Raw genomic sequence first — 21,771 nt, forward strand, 5'->3', positions numbered from 1 at the left:
GCCTATGTCCCCCAAAGGAAGAAACAAGGTCCATTATGGGAGTGAATGAAGCTCATGCTCCAGACCCTCCAACTTCACTAGTATTCCAGAACGACTTCTTTCCTTCCCTGGTGGCTTGAGGGTCCTCAGAGACATCACCTGCACCCTGTGAACTTTCTCCCTGTCACCTTAGGCCACCTGTCTTCTCATGGCTTGCAGGCTGACCCCTGCCAAGCCAAGCCCCAAGTCACTTCTCCTGGCACCCAATTTCTTGCTTTTCTAACTGGGTTTGAGCTGCATCTTCCCATGAAAGGTGGGGAGAAGGCCAGTGTCTCCCCAAGGTGTCTTTGTTTTGGGGCACGAGGCAGAGCCCACCATCTGTACCCTCAGGCTCTTCCTGAATCCCTAGAGGCAGTGGCCCATCATGTGGATCAGTCTGTCCATTTTTTCTTTGAAACCCAGATCGAGTCTTTGTGGGGAGGCAGTTCTGTCTTGAGACAGCATAAGGGGCACTGCTTGGGCTCACAGACAATGAATGTCTTCTCCCCACAAGTCCCTTGCCTCAGGCTGCAACCTGGATCCTCCTCCCCCACCTCTCTCAGCGTGAACTCCCAATCCATCTATTACTGTCTGAGACATTATGGGGTGCTTGGTAGACTGCTGTTTTAGGGTGTCTCACCCCTAGGGGGAGGGGCAGATCTCAGCAACCACTAGGACCAAAAGGTCTTTTGTACCCACTCAGAACAGACCATTCCAAGTGGACAAGTGGCATGAGCTGGGCAGGACCACACCAGCATGCTGGACAGGAGAGGCCAAGAAGAAAGATATCAGGGCCTGAGAAAACAAGAAGGAATCCCATTGCAAGCAGTCCATCCATCCCATGCCTGGGCAGACCAACAGACACCACAGAAGGACAGGATCCAGGGGACAGATAACACAGGCAGTGGCCAGATGCAGATATGACAGGGTGGGCAAGGTAGTCCAAAATTCAGTGATTTACTTGCAAGGCCTCTTTCCTCGGGGCTAGGGTAGTGTTGTTGAAGGGGCATGGCACCTGCCTTTGTTCAAGATTCCCCCACCATAGGGCTTAGGACAAGGACTTGGTTGCAGGTAGTTTATTTGGAAGGTGACCCCAAGAATAAGAGTGAGGGAGTGAGGAGAGTGAGACAGGGAAAGAGAAAAAGCCAAAGGAAGGGTGCTTTGTTGGGCTGGTTACTGCTGTGGACTCATTCTCACTGGGAACCCATTGATGGATCAGAGAGACTGAGCTTCGGAAACGTCCTTCCAGAGGACAAGAGGTGAGACCGTTTATCCATGGACTCCGATCTCCCTCTGGTTGGTGGGTACCCCTGGGGCTTTGCCTCCTCTAAATTTCTGGATGTTTTATGGGCTTAGACAAGTTCACTAAGCTTTGGTAAAAAGCCCTAAGTTAGAGAAGCTAAGAGGCCCTGGAACACCTATGCCAGCTGAAGTCCAATAAGGCCAAGGGCATGTGATAAAAAATACAACAAGCATCCTCCACCGCTCCCTAACAGCCTTAGCGGGCCAAATACACCCAGGCCAGAAGCGGCGTGATCCCCTGAGCTCACAGTGGCACATACTTGACACGCTCACACTGGCTCTGCTGCTGTTCCTTATGGAGGCCAAAGTTTGCCAATGGGGCGGTGGACGGGGGCTCCCATCTCTTCCCCAAGAAGATTGTTACCCATACATTCTTCTTGGCCACCTGTGTCTATGAGAGCTGCCTGGATCAGAAGGTGTCAGTTGGACTACCTGGTGCCCAGCTTACTTCTTTTCTCTTGCCTTGTCTGCAAAGTTTTAGATGACAGCGGTTTTCCTCTGGAATCTATAAAACCCTATTCTTCCTCCCATTGCTTAGCTCATCTAAACTATAAATTCCTTGCCAATGGGCAAAGAATGACATCTATCTTCCTCATCACTGTACACACAGTGCCTGCCTCCCACTTAGTAGGTTCTTATTAATAAATGCTGAATAAGTGAATGGATAAACAGATGGATAAGTAGACCAATAATATTGTAGCTCATTCTGATGCCCCTATTCACCCTTTCTGATGCCTTGAACATCCCCCTGGCTTCTATCCACCTTCTGGAGTTATGTTTTTCCTTTGACATTTTCTCCCCCAGGGTTTGGTCCAGTTGCTATTAGCTCAGTCCAGGGTTCACAGGCCATTGGCACTTGAGGACTAAGAAGTGGGGTCAGGGAGGATGTTGGGCAGAGGGGTACAAAGACCTGAGGATCTTGGTATTAAAGATCTTGAGTGAGAGACTGGGGAAGAGGGCCTCGAATGCTGGCCACAGGAAGACTCTAATGACAACGGCCTTGATGGTAAAGGTCAAGGACTGGTTGGCCTCATCATCTGGACTCTGTGCATATGAATGATGCTTTAAAAAAAAAGATTTTATTTGAGAGAGAGAGAGCACTAGAGAGAAAGCAAGCACAAGTCGGGCAGAGAGAGAAAGAGAAGCAGACTCCCTGCTGAGCAGGCTCCTCCCCCCCAAACACACACACACACACACACACACACACACACACTGTCTAGGGACTCGATCTCAGGACCCCGGGATCATGAACCTGGGCAGATGCTTAACCCACTGAGCCACCCAGGTGCCCCTGGACTGTGGGCATACAGATGATGCTTTATAGCAGATCCTCTTCTAAATTACACAACATAGAAAAACATTTCAAGTGATCATTTTCTTAATTCTTCCAAAGACGGTACATAACTAGTTTCATTCTAGAGAGATTGGAGAGAAATTACTTTATTACATACAATGGGTGCCTTAAGGTGTAATTCTCTCTTTCTCCAGCTGAGAAAGGCTGGTCTATACTAAAATTTTCTTTCTGGTAATAGACAGTGCCTTTTCATCTTTCTCACCTTTCCAAAGGTAAAGGAACAGCTAAGTTGTTTGTTTTTTTTTAAGATTTTACTCTAAAGTAACCTCTACATTCAACATGGGGCTTGAATTCACCACCCCAAGATCAAGAGTCACATGCTCCTCCAACTAAGCCAGGCTGCCACCCCAACAGGCACAACTAGGCCTATATATAAATCCAAGTTACCTGATCAGGATCACATAGGCCACACAACTTCTGTTACCTAGTGCTCTGTCCTGACCATTCTCCAGGTCATGAAGAACTACTCTGAAAGCTCAGCCTTCAATGCCTAGACAATAAGTAACTTCATTACATAAAGGAGACAACGTGCCTCCAAGTATTTCCCTGCTGTTCAACATCCTGGCTGCCTCCAATTTCCCATAAAGCTTTTTTCTTTTTTAAATTAAAGCAACCCCAGCAGCAATATGGAGTCTGGATCACTTAGCCAGCTATTGCAATGGCTCAGAATGAGACCCCAAATCCAGATGAAGGCAGAAGGAATACAATGGAATAGACTAAACTGGATACGCAAGAAAAAAGACATTTGGGCCTTTGAGATATACAGATGTCTGTTTTGCTCTACACCCATAGCTTTTTCAAAATTTAGTTGTTTTATTTTTTAAGATTAATTTATTTATTTGGAAGGGGGAGGGGCAGAAGAAGAGGAGAGAATCTCCAGCAGACTCCCCGCTGAGCAGGGAGCCCAGTGCAGGGCTCCAGCCCAAGACCCTGAGATCATAACCTGAGCCAAAATCAAGAGTGGGCAGCTTAACCAACTGAGACACCCAGGTGCCCCTCAAAATCTATGACTTTTATGACATAGTTAACCAAGTTTGAATTCTTTATAATATGCTTTCTTGAAATGTAGCATAGCACTCTGGTTTCTGGGCAATTGTTTCTTCTCCATTTTTCTCCTTGAGCAAACTCTAACTCTCCCTAATTCTGGGTATTTGCTGTCAATGGCTTTGCACACTGCATGGTGTGCCTAGTTAAGAGAGAGCTGAAGTCAGCTGACTCCTTGGGGGTCTTCTGCCCTGAGGACACGTAGCAGGTTGCACACCTCTGCTGGAAGTCAAAGGCTGTTGGAAGCAAAGAGCTCCCATTTCCAGCAAAATTGTTCATATCACTGGGGCACCTGGGTGGCTCAGTCAGTTGAGTGTCTGCCTTTGGCTCAGGTCATGACCTGAGCCCTGCATCCAGCTCCCTGTTCTGTGGGGAAACTGCTTCTTCCTCTGCCCCTCCCCCTGCTCATGCACACTCTCTCTCAAATAAAGTCTTTTTTTTTTAATTTTTATTTATTTATGATAGTCACACACAGAGAGAGAGAGAGGCAGAGACACCGGCAGAGGGAGAAGAAGCAGACTCCATGCACCAGGAGTCCGACGTGGGATTCGATCCCGGGACTCCAGGATCACGCCCTGGGCCAAAGGCAGGCGCTAAACCGCTGCACCACCCAGGGATCCCTCAAATAAAGTCTTTAGAAAAATTGTTCACATCACTAATTAAAGAAAAAAATTAATTATCTTCAAATTTTATGATTTTTCTCTACAGAAAGTCATTACTTACCAGGACAGAATCTAAGTTTAGGTGTCTAGCTATGTTTTCCTGAGGAGCATACCTTCAGTCCTAAGAGCTGAGAGTCAAGATTCTGGATTTTGGATAAATCCATTGCGGGGGGAGCCAAAGGCAGAAGCTTAACCTACTGAACCACCCAGGCGCCCCAATACCAATGTTGTTTAATTCAAATTCAGAAATGCTGATTCCTGATATTTTGGAAAGAGAGATATATAACCAAAGTAAAGATACTTTGCAAGAGCTCCACACGTGATCTCCACCATATCCCTGCTGTGGTTGCCTATGCAAGATTTTAAAATGTCTTCTTAACACCTTGCCAAGCAAATAACGCAAGCCTCATAGAGAATTCAGAAATCTGCTTTGCTCTCTTTCTGGTGCATGCTTCAATCAACACAGATTGTTTTTTTTCAAGATTCTAGAGTTTGGTTGCCATCAGATTCTCACTTAGCTCTTCAGCCTTGAGACCTTTCCTCAACGTAGCAGCCTTTGGTTAAAAAGGAAAAAACAATCCTTCCAGATGCCCAGTTGCATATTTTTCTGTGTTAATTGCATTGTCTTCCTTCCAGAAGAATTTGAAAAAAAATAATAAGGATTGTCCCTACTTTCAGTTATCAGAGACAACAAAGTTCCCTCAATGGGTGGGATGAGCTCTAAAGAGATATCCAGCTCCGAATCGACGGTTTTTCCAGTCACCTTCCAAGTTGTTTTTGAAATAGCTTTCCTAACCAACAACAAAAGGAAACTGAATTTTCCTTCTGCAACAGTCCTGTACACCCTGAATTAGTCAAGGTCAAGGTCAACTATGAACTTTACAGTGAAGCCACACTTAATGTCCTCAAGTCCAAGATGGTCATAGCAAAGTGGAAGGTAGGGAGATCGTTGGCGTTTAGAACCAGAGAAAGTGGTAAGAAGCCTCTTGATGAAGATAGAAGAAAGAGCATGTAAATATCAGGGAAGCAAATTGTGTAATGAAAACTGAACACTTTATTTTGGTCAATTTGCACCTGGGCCTACAGAGATCTACTGTTCAAATGTCAGCAAATGTTGCCTTCTTATTTTTCGTGCATCCCTGTGACATGGAGTCCTTGCTAACCATGTCTCAGCAGAGAGACCCTTTAGAGGCTGACTGGCACCAGCCTATGAGGGGAGCATTGCCCCTGGTTCCTGTCATTCCCTATACATCTGCCTCTCCGAGTTCCTTGACTCTATTGGTCACAGTGCCGCAAAGCAATGTGGCCTTAATGGAAAGGACAAAGACAAGAGATTTAGGGAAATTTGCTCTAGTCCTCCCAGTATGAATACCCACAGAGTAATCGCCAGCATAATCTCATTAGCTTTCTGGGCCTCAGTTTCCTCTGAGGTGAAATAAAGGACTTGGTCTAGATAATTCTGTAAGTAGTTATTTCTCTCCCATGTGAACATACTTCTGGGTTTAGGACTCGGGGTCTGTCAAGCCAATGAGACTCTGAGCTGTTCAGAACAGCTCTCTGTTGGGTAAGAGAGGACAAATATCTGCATCCAGCCCAAAGCACTCGCAAGCCACCTGGCCATGTGTTAAAGCTCGTTCTGGGAATGGGCCTGGTGGGATTTTAATTGGCAGCCATATGTCACCCACCGGTAGGGTGATCATCCTATTGTGCTTGAGCCCTGGATGGGGGTCCAAAGCTAAGTAAGCCCTCTTTAAAGATCCTAACGATCTTTAAAAATTAGGAATTGATAGCCCCCAGGTGCTTTCAGCTGTCACAGCAGCTAGCAAGGCCCCTTGGAAGTGCGCAAGAGATTCATGGCCTATGGTGTTCCCTTCCTGACCCTAGTAATTCATGATTTCTCAACATCATTCTATCATAAGTAGTTTGGAAACATGGACTGGGCCATCTCATAATAGAAGCTATCCTTTACCACAAGTTGACTCTGGGCCAAAGACTTGCAGTGCTTAATTTTCCCAGAATTAAGATCAATACTTGAGCAGCCTGCTCTAATCAGTACCATTATTATCTTCATAACCCAGATGAGAAAACAGAGTCCCTCACGGGCCTAGTAACTTGCCTACAGTCATCCAACTGATAAGCGGCAGAGTTGGAATTCCAAGCTAGGGAGCATTATTCCAGAGCCCACACTTCAAAAAATAACAAAAGTGAACAAAAGACTTTCATTTTGACACAATTTCTAACTTCAGGTTGCAAGAATGGTGCCGAGAATTCCATACACTCATGTAGTCAGATTTTTCCAACTATTAACATTTTACCACAATTTGCTTTATTTTTCTCTTTGTATGTGTATACATATGTTTATATGTGTGGGTGATACCTAATATATATATATATGATATTTATAATCATTTTTTAACCATTTGGGAGTAGATGGCACACATGAAGTTTCTTTACCCCTAAATACTTCTGTGTATATTCCTTCCAAACAAGGATATTCTCATATAAACACTGTATAATTGTCCCTTACTGTCAATGAACATGGAAATGACATGATTAGATCCTCAGATCTTATTTAGATTCTACCAATTCTTACAATTACGTCTGTTATAGAGAAAAGTCTTATGGTTCAACATCAAATCCTTGATCACACATTGCATTCAGTTGTCACATCGCTTTAATCTCTTAACCTGGAACATTCCTCTGTCTTTCTTCACCCTTCATAATCTTGACATGGTGGAAGAGTACAAGCCAGTTCTTGTATAAAATATCACTCAGTTTGCTTTGTCTGATGTCTCCTTGTGTTTAGATGCAGCTTACCCATTTTTGACGAGAGCACTGCACAAATGACTCTTAACACCATATATAACTACTGCTAGGCAATCCGCACTCTGGTAGCCACTGAAGATACGAAGAGCCTCCATGGAATTCTCCTCACAGATAGCTTATAATTATTGGGAGGACAAGTGGGTGGTGATGTATTACTTCACTATTCATCCACAAATCGTTCTGTGAACCCCACAGACAATTAGAGTCCGAGGAATTCAGAGGTAGAAGTGACTTTTGAGGCATAAGGGTGGCTCGTTGAGGAGGAGGGGTTGGAAAGCTGCTTTGGCAAGAGAACTGGGAGGGAGGATGGCTCTGGCCATCACCAGGAGGTGGGAGGGGTCAGTTTAGGAGGAACTGATTTCGGAGGGCAAGAACAGGGTGCCAGTTTCCTACTTGAGGGATCCTGGCAGCCATTCTGAAGGGCTGCTTGCTGGGCACATCAGCTGGACCAAAAAAAGATGAAATTCAAGGCCTCCTGGGAGCCAGAGGAGGGGTAGGGTGGCTGACCCAGAGCAGCTCTGAAAAATCTGGCTGAGTGATTCCCTTGCTCCATTTTACCAAGTTTCAACAGCATGTACATGTGGACATACCTGTTCTCAGGACATGCTCATGGTATTTCCAGTGCCAAGCCAAGGACGTTCAGCCAGAGTGGAGGTTCTCCGTGTAGGAATAATGTGAGCGATGGTAGGAGGGGATAGATGGGGATGGATTGGGAGACACTTGGGGGCTCCATTCAAGAATTATTTGCACTGCCTCAGCATAGAGATTCTATGGACATAGATTGTATCCTGTGCCCACACAATGAAGTAATGGAATCAGAGGTTAAAATTCTGTCTCTCATTTCACTGGCTACGCCTAAACTCAAATGAAAATCTTTTCAGAACGCCATTTTCGCCTATTTCTGTAGTAAGAATGGGCCCTAGCACTTCTCTGAAGTGCCCTTTGCCTCCAATCTGGCTCAGAATTAAAGTGCCCTAATTAAATGGAGACCTCATTATACTCTCCTGTAATCTGTGGCCCAATCGTAATGCAATGATTACCTTGAACTATTATTGCACATACTTCCACCCACTTATTATTATGTCTCCGTACTTTAATTATATTTCAATGAATATAATTCCATACCCTTCAATACTTAAATAATATTCACTTTAAATATAACTGCGTGCCTATAATTCTCCATAAGCATGAGTGCTCACATGGCAAATAACAAAAATTACTACTGCTCTGGAGGCGGAAAGAAACTAAACCATTCCTGAAAGAAATCAGTTGGCATTTTAATAGAATTTTAAAACATTGAAATTTGTTACTAATTTATTTTTCCAAAAACACATTTTAAGAGGGTGATTTTTGTAGCCTTAAAGACAAAAAAGAAAAGCTTTGGAAGGAAACAGCAATTCTCTAGAGGCTTTGTTGCTTACTAACCACTTCACCAGGGACTTTGCTCCTATAGGGAATTGATTTAAAAAAAAATAAAACTTTGCACTGATTTTATACATATATATGTATATGTATATGTATAGAGATATATTATTTTCCCCAAGCATTGGCCCTGGAGGAAACTCCCTAGAGAGTTTCATAGGTCAAAGGTGAAACCTCAGAATCAATAACCAGGTAACTGGCATGAAGGCCTTTTATCTGCTCTATTCATCTGCACATGCCGTCTTATTACCCAGGAAAAAGAGTGACGTCAATGCTTATATTGTTTCTGGTGTGCAGTCTTAGCAAACCATATACGCCCTTCTTGCTGCCAGGATCTGTCTCAGAGGATACTTCATCTTCGGAGAATTTTTTACGTTGTGTTGTACTTACTAGTATAGCTAGGACAGCTACATATGCTTTGGCTGGTATCTATTTCAAACATATGGCCAACAATAACTTGGACTGAAAAATAATCATTTGTGATAAATTAACTCATGACCTCATGCTATGGAACAGAAAGAACTAGAGAACTAGAAAAACTGTAATCTTCCCTTCCCTTCTAGTCCCTGACTTAAAAATACAGTGTGTGAGCTATAGACCTCAGCCATAGGTTTTGTTAAGAGGAGAGAGAACTAAAACAATGCTGTTTTGACCATCTTTGATAAGGAGTAAACACAGAGTAAGTTTTATAAACCTTCCGGCTAGGTAAATCTTTCAAGTACAATCTCAGTCCCCCATTGTGAGCTATTCCAAAGTCATTGTCCAGGAAGAGTGCTCTGCCATTATCACTGCTGGAAAGAATCAATGTTATTAAAATAACAATTCTTCCTGAAAAAATGTGTCTGCAACGCTGGCCACTCAAGGCCATGGAATAAGTGAAGCCATTATATAAATTGGTTACTAAAGTTTCATCTCAAAAGAAGGGATGTGAAAAGAGGAAAAAAAGATGTCAAACTGGATGGCGAGGTAGGAAGTAGATTGAATTTTTCTTTTTTTACCCCTTGTGCTGAACCAGAAATTGTGGATCTGTTGTTTCCTCATGGGTGCATTTGGCATGCTAATGACTAAATGAATTCAATCAAATACTCCAAAATTTAAAGCATGTTGTATTGAAAAGAAAGAAGGTTAAGTGTAGCCCATCATGATGCTGTGAGTTAATCACCTAGATACCATGTTCTGTGTGTGGTTTGGAAAAACAAAAAGATAAATTGGGCTTCATCAAAATTTAAGACGTTTGTGGTTCTGAAGGACACCATCAGAAGGTGAGAAAACAACACATAGGTTGGGAGAAAATATTTGCAAATAGTATATCTGATAAAAGACTTGTAGCTAGACTATATGAAGAACTCTATATGTCAATAATAAAAAGACAAACCAATTAAAAAATGGGCAAAAGATCAGAACAGACATTTTTCCAAGGAAGATATACAAATGACCAATAACCACATGAAGAGATGCTAGTCACTGTTAGTCATCAGATCATCAAATCAAGACCACAATGAGATACCATTTCATAGGATGGTTCTAATAAAAAAGTCAGTTAATAACAAGTATTGACAAGGATGTGGAGAAATTGGAGCCTTCATACATTTATGATTAGATTATAAAGTGATTTTTTTTTTAGCTGCTTTGCTAAACAATTTGGCAGTTTCTCAAAATGTTAAACATAAAATTTCCATAGAAACCAACAATGTCACCCCAAGTTATAGACTCAAGTGAAATGAAAATGCATAGCCACACAAAGACTTGTACACAAATATCCATAGGAACATTGTTCATAATAGCCAAAAGCGGCCCGAATGTTCATCAATGGATGAATGGATAAATGAAAGTGGTATATCCATATAGTAGAATATTATTTGGCTATGTAAAGGAATGGGGTACTGACAGATGTTACAACGTGGACCAATCTGAAAAGTTTAGGCTGAATTAAAGAAGATGGTCACAAAAAAACCACGTAGTATATAATTTCATTAGTATGAAATATGAAACAGGCAAATCTAGAGAGATGGAAAGCAGATGAGTGGTTTCTTAGGGCTAGACAGTGGGTAATTAAGGGGTGATAGCTAAAGGGTGCAGAATTTCTTTTCAAGGTGATGAAAATGTTCTAGAATTGTTTGTGGTGGTGGTTGCACTTATCTGTGAATATATTAAAACCATTGAATTGTATGCTTTATTTTTATTTGTTTTTGTTTAAGTAGGCAGTATGCCCAAAGTAGGACTTGAAATCATGACCCCTGAGATCAAAAGTTGCATGCTCTACCGACTGAGCCACCCAGGCACCTCTGTCATTGAGTTTTTAACAGCTACACTGAGATATAATTCTTTTACTATACAATTCACCCATTTAAAGTGTACAACATACCTGGCTGGCTCAGCTGGTAGAGTGTCCAACTCTGGGTTTCAGCTCAGGTCATCATCTCAGGGTCATGAGATTGAGCCCCAAGTCAGGCTCTGAGCTCAGCAGGGAGTCTGCTTGTGATTCTCTGTCTCTCTCCCTCTGCCCCTTCCCTCCAGCTTGTGTGCACATGCTCGCTCTCTCTCTTTCTAAAATATATAAATAAATCTTTAAAAAAATACAGTAAGGAAAACAAAAAGATAAGTGCCGAATGTGATGGTACTTCAGGATAATTGGATGATCTAAATAATATATAAATTCTGTTCATCATAGTAAGCAGCAACACACAGAAACCCTGAAATTAATTGATCTGTGTTCTGAGAATACAATTAGTTAATTAATTAATTATATTATGTATATATTCACCCAAATTTCATTGGACTTGTAATTTTCTTTAAAGCACTTGCCTTTGGTGGTGAGAACACATAGAGAGGATTCATGATATTCCTTGGCTATCAGGGTGACCAGACATATAAATAACTTCCATAGGGTCCAATAACATGACCTCAGAATTTGTTAATGAGGTCAGATAGAAGTCACCCTCTGAATGAAAATTACCATAAAACAAATGAGCTCAGCCATTTAAAGGAGCCACCCTACCTAACAGATGGTTTATAAATGTGTTTTTGAGATACTTAGAAACCACCAGTCAGATGCACTAAACAGGACCTGGTCTGTGTGTGTGGAGGTCTCTAAGTGTGGGGGGGTGGTCATAGCCCTGACACAGGCTCTGAGTTCTCTACAAGCCTCTGTCATCATCAGGAGACCATATCCATGAGAATTAGTCTGAGTACAGTCTCTGCACCTCTGGCTTTGGCCTCTGATCTACTTCGGGCTTTCTCTTGTTTTCCTTCCTGTTGTCACTTCCTATCTTTCAGCCTCAGTACCTGATTTGGTCATACTTGTAACACCTCTTCTAGCTGTTGAAGCAGGCTGCAGCATCTAAGGCAGATCTTTCAGTATCTCCTCCCCTGCCCCAGCCCACGTCCTGTCTCAATGCTAACAGCACTGCCTGATCTTGCTCAGGTACCCGATGCATATAGGACTGTGGGGACACATCTGCAGGAAAGCCTTCCCAGAATGTGAGTTAACCTACTTATGTGTTTTGTCTGGTGAATGATGTGCTGAAAGAAAGGGGATATTCTGCATAGAATATAGAAATAAAGAGAGCAGAAGGACAAACCTGCCTGTGGATCCCCAGGATGGTCAAGAGGTGAGGTCTCTTTCTGACTCACTGTCCCATGTGTTCTGGAATTTTTAGCAAACATGGCTTCAGAAGGCAAATGGCTCTGTCAGGTGACAGTAGTTTTATGACACCACTGATTTTAACCATTGATTTCTTGTGGTCTGATTCCCATGCTTACCCAATAGTCATTTGGTCTCTTGGGTATGTATTTCTACAGGGAAAAACATGTGCTGACTGACTCACATAAGTAGTCCTATTTGGCGATCTCCTATTTCTCACTGTAATTTAATAAATTGATACTGTGGTCTCCGGTAAGCTAGCAGTCTCCTGAATCTAATTGTGTCTGGGTTTCATGCTGAACTCCCATGTCCCAGCCTCCAAAGTGAATCCCATTACCCGTGAGGCACTGCTGGCAAGAATCACTGGCCTCTTTCTCAAGTTTCTATTAATGCAACCACTGTTTTTTTTTAATAAAATAAAATAAAATAAATGCAACCACTGCTTCTCAAAGAGAGACATAGTCTAGAAGAATTATAAACTAAATGCCAGGAAGGCACAGACTCTGAGGGACTGATAGGTCTCGAGTGGAAGGGAAGTGGCTGCTAAAGAAAACCCGACAGAGGAAATACTTGAGTTTTCAAGGAATTTTTATTTGGTGTAATACTTTGAGGATCATTTTTCTTTTTTTTTTTTTTGATCATTTTTCTAATTATAAAAGTAATGCATGTTCAATGTTGGACATTTTTAAAATACAGGAAAGCATAAATAGGAGAAACTGTAAAAAGATGATCAAAATGTAGGCAGTTGAGGGGCAGCTGGGTGGCTCAGTGGTTGAGCATCTGCCTTAGGCTCAGGTCATGATCCTAGGGTCCTGGGATCAAGTACCACATGAGGCTCCCTGTGGGGAGCCTGCTTCTCCATCTGCCTATGTCTCTGCCTCTCTCTCTCTATGCCTCCTTAGGTTATTTTTACCTGCATCAGAGTTTGGGAACCACTTTTAACAAAGCTCTGTGGGGTAATGAAAATGGTGATTTGGTGATGCGAATGTAGGTACTTTTTTTTTTTTTTAAGATTTGTTTATTCATTCTAGAGAAAGAGAGAGAGAGATAGAGAACATGGTGCACAGGGCAAGGGAGAGGGAAAAAGGGAGAAGCAGACTCCTTGCTGAGTGTGGAGCCTGACCTGGGGCTCATTCCCACCACCCTGAGATCATGAGCTGAGCTGAAATCAAGAGTGGGAGGCTTAAGCCGCTGAGCCACCCAGGTGCCCCAAATGTGGGTACTTTAAAACACATCTGGGGATGCCTGGGTGGCTCAATTGTTGAGCACCTTCCTTTGGCTCAGGGCATTGTCCCTGGTCCAGGATCAAGTCCTGTATTGGGCTCCCTGCAGGCAGCCTGATTTTCCCTCTGCCTAGGTCTCTGCCTCTCTGTGTGTGTCTCTCATGAATAAATAAATATAATCTTTTTAAAAACAAACACATCTGAAGAAATCGGGACCCTTGCATGCTGCTGGTGGGGATGTAAAATAGTCTGACACTCTGGGGAACAATATGCAGTTCCTCAAAAATGTAAACATGGAATTACCATATGATCCAGCAATTCCTTTTGTGGGGAAATACCCCAAAGATTCAAAAGCAAGAACTGAGAAAGATTTTGCTACATCCATGTTCATAGCAGCATCATTCACAGTAGCCAACAGGTAGAAGCCAAGTGTTTTGTCAACAGATGAATGGATAAACAGAATGTAGTCTATACACACATGGACTGTTATAGAGCCTGAAAAGGAATGAAATTCTGACACATGTTACAATATGTTACAGACCTTCAAGGCATTATGCTAAGTAAAAGAAGCCAATTACAAAAGGACAAATATTCTAAGATTCCACTTATACAGGGTACCTAGAGGAGTCACATTCACAGAGATGGGAAACAGAGACAGTTGCCAGAGACTGTAGGGGAGACAGGAAATGAGGAGTTGGCATTTAATAGGTATGGAACTTGGGGAACATTAAAAAATTCTGGAAATGGATAGCAGTTATGGTTGCACAGCAAGGAATACACTTCATACTACAGAACTGTACACTTACAGAAATGGTTAAAATGGTACATTTTATGTTATGTATATTTTACCCAGATTACACACACACACACACACACACACACACACACACACACACACACATCTGAGACCAGTGATTCTTTTACTTTGTCTGAAGTGAAAAATCAGAAAGGCTTTACCCAGGGGGGCAGTCACAAAAGTGTGGGCCAGGTTCAAGCCCAAATGCAGAAGGTTTTAACCGTCTCACAAAATATCCAGGCTTCCCAGAAGACAAGAGTTTCCAATTTGCTTCTGGGTGTGATTTAAAGTGCCCAGTTGGGGCTGCAAATCTAGATCTGGTTAGTGAAAAGTCACCAGTGTCCCTGATTGGCCCAGCAGGATGAGGAATTACAGCCCTGAGTTCAAAGCAGAAACAAAAGCCAGCAAAAGAATGCTCTTTTTTCCTGGGGTTTGAAAACGTTAGTTAACAGCTACATAAGGCTGTAATTACTTATGTCTCCTACTAAAAAGCCCTGGATTTAGAAAGCCGATGTTCTCAGGGCAGTGTTGGTTGCTGCCAATCTATATTTTCCCTCTTCTTTACTGTTGGGAAACTGACCAATTTTACTACATAAAAGGGGCAGAGTCGAGTGGTTTGCAAGCTATTTAGAGCAATTTTTTGACATGTACAGGCTGCTTTAGCAAAAAGCTTTGGAAGGCTGGAGGTAGTCATTGGTGAATTTCTAAACTCAATAAACCATTATACAATCTCTCTAATACTACTTTTTAAAAAGATCAGAACTATGGATTTCTAAACCTTGAGACTTAGTTTTTCAAATGCAAGCAGTCAACAAGCGACAGCATCATGGCAGACCTCCTTGAGTAAAGGGAGATGAACTTGTTTCGGTTTTTGTTTTTAGAACCTGCCCTTATTTCCAGGCTCACTGGCGACATGCCTCTTTGATCCGCTGAGCAGCTGAGCAGTCCGCCCTCAGCAAACCAACTCCCCGAGGCTCATGTAACAAGACATGCTCTTGCCACATTGTTAGCAGTTCAGAGAATGAACAATAGAAATGGACTACATGGCACTTGCCAGTGAGGATTCTTTTTAAATGTGTTATATAGGGCAGCCCGGGTGGCTCAGTGGTTTGGTGCCGCCTTTGGCCCAGGATGTGATCCTGGAGACCCAGGATCGAATCCCACGTCGGGCTCCCTGCAGGGAGCTTGCTTCTCCCTTTGCCTGTGTCTCTGCCTCTCTCTCTCTCTCTCTCTCTCAATCTCTCTCTCTCTCCCTCTCCCTCTGTTTCTCACGAATAAATAAATAAAATCTTTAAAAAAGTGTTATATATACGTGGAGAATGACCTAAAGGAAGCACATTCAAATTTTAGTCTTATCTCTAGGTTTGAAGCTTGGGAGTGAGGTTTATTTATGTGCATGTGTTGATTTAAATCTGTTCTGTGGGGTGCCTTAGGTGGCTAAAAGTAGGTTAGGTGTCTGCCTTCGGCTCAGGTCATGATCCTGGGGTCATGGGATCGAGTCCCACATTGGGCTGCCTGCTTCTCCCTCTCCCTCTGCTGCTCCCCCTGCTTGCTCTCTCTCTCTCTGTCAAATAAATAAATAAATAAAATATTTTTTAAAAACCTGTATTTTCTAAAATGTCCTATAATAAGCATATAATTCTTTTGTAACCAAATGCAAATGGATGCATGTTATTTAAAACAAAAGAATAATGAGTTCGCCTCTGGATCTGTTTTCTTTGCGGTTGGTGTCTTCCGGTACATGCCCTCGATGTGAACTATCATGCTGACATGTGGGCATGAATCTTGCCTTCTGTCTCCTCCTGGCAGCCCCCGTTCCTGACCTGTGATTCTCTGTATGTGCCTTAAACATGCTATCAGCTCTCTGAGGCCCTGCCATCCTGGCTACCAGCCACAGGCCGCGGACTTCCTCCACCCTGACTGGTCGCCGTGGCCTTCCCCATCTTGCGTTCATTTTCTGTGGCCACTGCTGTGGCTCAGCGCAAAAACAGGGGCGGAGGCATAGGTTTTGGGTTTTTTCTTTTACAGACGTGTCCTTGTATTGTCAGCGTGTTAGTCTGCTCAGGCTGCTGTAGCAAAATGACACAGCCTGTGTCACTGGAACAACAGACATTTTTTTCTTTACAGTTTTGGAGGTTAGGAGTCTAAAATCGAGGTGTCGGCAAGGGCTTGGTTTCGTCTGAGGCTTCTCTCCTTGGTCTGCAGACTGCTGCCTTATCTCTGGGTCCTCACTGGCTTTTCCTCTGTGCATGGGCCCCCGCGGTCTCCTCTTAAAAGGACACCCATCACATTGGCTCAGAGGCTGTCCTAACCACCTCATTTTAACTCAATCACCTCTTTAAACTACCTCCAGATATAGTCACATTCTAAGGTACTGGGAGTTAGGGCTTCAACATATGAATTTAGAGAAGACATAGTTCAGTCCATAATAGTCAGGGTTCTCAGCTGTCAACAAAACTCATATCCTAGGTAGTTTGAGCAGAAATGCCACTTATAAAAGGATAGTAAGTAGCTCACAGAATCTCCTGGAAGACTGGAGAATCTGGCAGAGACTTTCCACAGCCCAGACAGGATCCAAACCACATCTCAAGATTGCTTCTGTGGAGACACTACAGCCACCACCAATTGGCCCAGAAAGTTCCCACTAGGATTTTGGCCTCTGCCTCTGATGAACAAATGCCGCTCAGCCACGATTTCCCATATGCATGCCTTCGAATGTCTCTGGCTTCTGGACAGAAATTTCACTGCTATTGTTCTGCGTGGTCATGAAGAACCTCCATCAAAGGTTTGTGCCTTAGCTGCAGGCCAAGCTGGGAAAATGAGCCATTGTCTTCCACTTTGGGGGAGGGAGAAATAGAGTCAAGAGGTAGGAAATACCTAAGTATAGGAAGGCTTTGAAAAGGTGCCTGGCAGCCAAAAGCAAGAAAAATATCTATCACACTGCAGATAAAGATATTTAAGAGCACAGAGAGTTACATTCTGAAATGGATCCCACTCCCTCTTTCCACCTTGAGTTCTTTTTTGAGTTTTACATGGTTCTGTTTCTAATTAGAAAGTAATACGTGCTCAATGAAAGAAAATTTGAAAATTCAGAAGAACACAAAGAAAAGGATCTTATTTTTCTAGTTTTTTTTTTTTAAGACTTATTTACTTGAGAGAGTGAGAGTACACACAAGCATGGGAGGGAGGGGCAGAGGAAGACGGAGTCCCAGATGAGCGCAGAGCCCAATGAGGGGGTTCCATCTCCTGACCCTGAGATCATGGCCTGAGCTGAAATCAAGAGTCACATGCTTACATAACTGAGCCACCCAGGCACCCTAAAGAAAAGAATTTTAAATACTTAAAATCTTACCACCCAGAGATCAACTCTGTTGTGATTTTGGTATGTGGCCTCCCATTCTTTTTTTTTTTTAATGTATATGTACAATACAGACTACTATGTAGGCCATTCTGTAGTCTTCTGCTTTTACTTATCAATATGTCATGAGTGCTGGGTTTTCTGAGTCAATTTCCCCCCCAAATCACTTTACACTATTAAGGGGCCTAACAGCCTTTAATTTAGCCTATATCAAAGTTAGAATTTTTTTCACTGGGAAGAGCTAATTTTTATATGTATCTTTCCTTGAGTTGTCAATCCTGGGAAAAAAGATATTTGCAAATGACCTATCAGATAAAGGACTAGTATCCAAGATCTATAAAGAACTTCTTAAACTCAACAGCAATGAAACAAACAATCCAATCATGAAATGGGCAAAAGACATGAAGAGAAATCTCACAGAAGAAGACATAGACATGGCCAACAAGCACATGAGAAAATGCTCTGCATCCCTTGCCATTAGGGAAATACAAATCAAAACCACAATGAAATACCACCTCACACCAGTGAGAATGGGGAAATTTAACAAGGCAGGAAACCACAAATGTTGGAGAGGATGCGGAGAAAGGGGAACCCTCTTACACTGTTGGTGGGAATGTGAACTGGTACAGCCACTCTGGAAAACTGTGTGGAGGTTCCCCAAAGAGTTAAAAATAGAGCTGCCCTTCGACCCAGCAATTGCACTGCTGGGGATTTACCCCAAAGATACAGATGCAATGAAACACCGGGACACCTGCACCCCGATGTTTCTAGCAGCAATGTCCACAATAGCCAAACTGTGGAAGGAGCCTCGGTGTCCATCGAAAGATGAATGGATAAAGAAGCTGTGGTTTATGTATACAATGGAATATTCCTCAGCCATTAGAAATGACAAATACCCACCATTTGCTTCGACGTGGATGGAACTGGAGGGTATTATGCTGAGTGAAGTAAGTCAGTCAGAGAAGGACAAGCATTCTATGGTCTCATTCCTTTGGGGAATATAAAAAATAGTGAAAGGGAATAAAGGGGAAGGAGAGAAAATGAGTGGGAAATATCAGAAAGGGAGACAGAACATGAGAGACTCCTAACTCTGGGAAACGAACAAGGGGTGGTGGAAAGGGAGGTGGGCGGGGGGTGGGGGTGACTGGGTGACGGGCACTGAGGGGGGCACTGGATGGGATGAGCACTGGGTGTTATGCTATATGTTGGCAAATTGAACTCCAATTAAAAAAATAAAATAAAATAGTTTAAGTAACTATGAAAAAAATACAATAATAACAAAACCAGGCTGTTGGCCTGCACCGGTCTGGAGCTGCCGACCTGCCCCCCCCCCCAAGCCCCCCCACCAGGACCCGCCCCGCCCCCGCCCCGCCACGCCCTTCTCCAACAGCCACGACGCGTTGAGGGAGGTGCTCCCCCCCCACCTCGGCGGCCACGGCAACCACATGGCCAAGGTGCGGACCCCCGAGCTGTATGAGGAGCTGCGCGCCAAGAGCGCGCGAGCGGCTTCCCGCTGGACGACGTCATCCAGACCGACGTGGACAACCCGGGCCACCCCTACATCATGACCGTGGGCTGCGTGGCCGGCGACGAGGAGTCGTATGACGTGTGCAAGGAGCTCTTTGACCCCATCCTCGAGGACCGGCACGGTGGCTACGAGCACAAGACCGGCCTCAACCCCGACGACCTGCAGGGCGACGACCCGGACCCCAACTATGTGCTGAGCTGGCGGGTGCGCACGGGTCGCAGCTCCGCGGCTTCTGCCTCCCCCTGCACTGCAGCTGCGGGGACCGCCGTGCCCTCGAGCCGCTCGCCGTGGAAGCTCCGTCGAGCCTGGCCGGCGACCCGGCCCCGGTACTACGCGCTCAAGAGCAGGACCGAGGCGGAGCAGCAGCAGCTCATCGACGACCACGTCCTCTTCGGTAAGCCCGTGTCGCCCCTGCTCCTGGCCTCGACTCCTGTCCACGACTGGCCGGACGCCCGCGGCATCTGGCACAACGACAATAAGACCTTCCCGATGTGGGTCGACGAGGAAGACACCTGCGGTCATCTCCATGCAGAAAGGGGGCAACCTGAAGGAGGTGTTCCCTGGGTTCTGCAACGGCCTCACCCGGATTGAAGCACTCTTCAAGTCAAAGAATTACGAATTCACGTGGAACCCTCACCTGGGCTACATCCTCACCTGCCCATCCAACCTGGGCACAGGCCTGCAGGCAGGTGTGCACATCAAGCTGCCCCACCTGGGCAAGCATGAGAAGTTCCCGGAGGTGCTCAAGCGGCTACAGCTTCAGAAACGAGGCACAGGTGGTATGGACACAGCTGCTGTGGGGGGCGTCTTTGAGGTCTCCGACGCAGACCGCCTGGGCTTCTCAGAGGTGGAGCTGGTACAGATGGTGGTGGATGGTGTGAAGCTGCTCATCGAGATGGAGCAGCGGCTGGAGCAGGGCCAGGCCATCCATGACCTCGTGCCTGCCCAGAAGTGAGGCCCCAGCCCGCACCTGCACCACCACCAGCCCCGCTGCTTCCGAACTTACTGCCGGCGCACTGCCCCCCATGCACCCCTCTGATGTTCACCCCTTGGTGGCTGAGCCCTTAGCCTCCATGTAGAGACTTCTGTCGCCCTTGGTAGAGTTTATTTTTGTGATGGCTAAGATGTTGCTGATGCTGAAATAAACTAGGGTTTCGGCCTGCTACAAAAACAAAACAAAACAAAACAAAACACACACACAAAGAGTATCTTGAATTTTTCTTTTCTTCAAGTGAAGATCCTCCTGTGACCTTATTTATAAGGCTGTTCCAGCCAATGGTGATTGGCTGTTATTATATTCACCCAAATTAAAATGACTACGGACATTTGTAGTTATTAATATCTTATTGTATCTTTTGACACCTTATCTAATAGCTGATGGATACAAGTGATGTTTGTATTAACCAGATAATATCTAACATCTTTTAGACTCTCCTTGTCACATCTTACATGCACAGATGATTTGATGTTCCCATTTTGTTCATGAAGAGGTCATGAGGGACCCAAGAAGGCACATAGATCTTTCCCAAAAGGCTTGCCACTCTTTTGGGGTCTGGTACAAGCTCTAGGATTAGAGGTCTATAAATTCATCCCTGTATTCACCCCAAAGTTCCTGACTGATTATATTTGAATAATATCTGGGCTTCTCAGGTTTTTTTTCTCTCTCTCTTTTTTAAGATTTTATTTATTTATTCATGAGAGACACACAGAGAGAGAGAGAGAGGCAGAGACATAGGCAGAGCCTGATGTGGGACTCCATCCCAGGACCCCGGATCATGACCTGAGCCAAAGGCAGACACTCAACCACTGAGCCACCCAGGCGTCCATGGGCTTGTCAGTTTTTCATCTCCAAGACTCCTGTATTGACCAGTGAACAAAAAGTCAGGTACCATTCTTTATAGAGGTACTATGCACTTATTCAAGAAAGCCACTGATATCTGTGTTTGAAAATCCCAAATTCATGATGAACCTTCAGTCTCATCTTTTTTTTTTTTCCTGGCCTGGAGTAGGCCAAATAATGGCCTTCCAGGGTTAGTGTCCTGCCCTAACCCTTAGAACCTGTAAATATATTACATTACATGGCTAAAGGGATTTTGCAGATGGAATTAAGGTTATGGACCTGAAGATAAGACAATTATCCTAGACTATCCAAGTAGGCATGATCTAATCTCTCAAGTCCTTAAAAGCAGAGAATTTTCTCTGTCTGGAAGCAGAGGAGAGATGTGGCAGAAAGAAAAGTCAGTGATTTGAAGCATGAGAAGGACTCAATCAGCCTTTGTTGGAGGGGCACACATGAAAGCATGAGAAGGAATGTGGGCAGCATCTAGGAGCCAAGACCAGCTCCTGAACCGACAGCCAACAAGAAAACGAGGACCTCAGTCCTGTAATCACAAAGCACTAAATTCAGCCAACAATCTGAATGTTTTCAGAGGTAGATTCTTACCCAGAACCTCCAGAAAGGTCCTGCCAACATCTTGATTTTGGCATCATAAGACCCGACCGAGGCAGAAGATCCAATTGAGCCATGCTGTATCCAGACATCTGACTTACAGATCTGGGAACTAACGAATGGATTTTGTTTAAAGGCACAAATCA

The 21,771-nt window shown here is 44.1% G+C and overlaps 1 pseudogene; it reads left to right on the forward strand.

Moving 5' to 3' along the window:
* Positions 1-20,144, forward strand: part of LOC112929960 (creatine kinase B-type-like) — a 39,987-nt pseudogene extending 19,843 nt beyond the window's left edge.
* The last annotated feature ends 1,627 nt before the right edge of the window (positions 20,145-21,771 follow it).

This window comes from Vulpes vulpes, chromosome X (assembly GCF_048418805.1).
Source record: "Vulpes vulpes isolate BD-2025 chromosome X, VulVul3, whole genome shotgun sequence".
NCBI lineage: Eukaryota > Metazoa > Chordata > Mammalia > Carnivora > Canidae > Vulpes > Vulpes vulpes.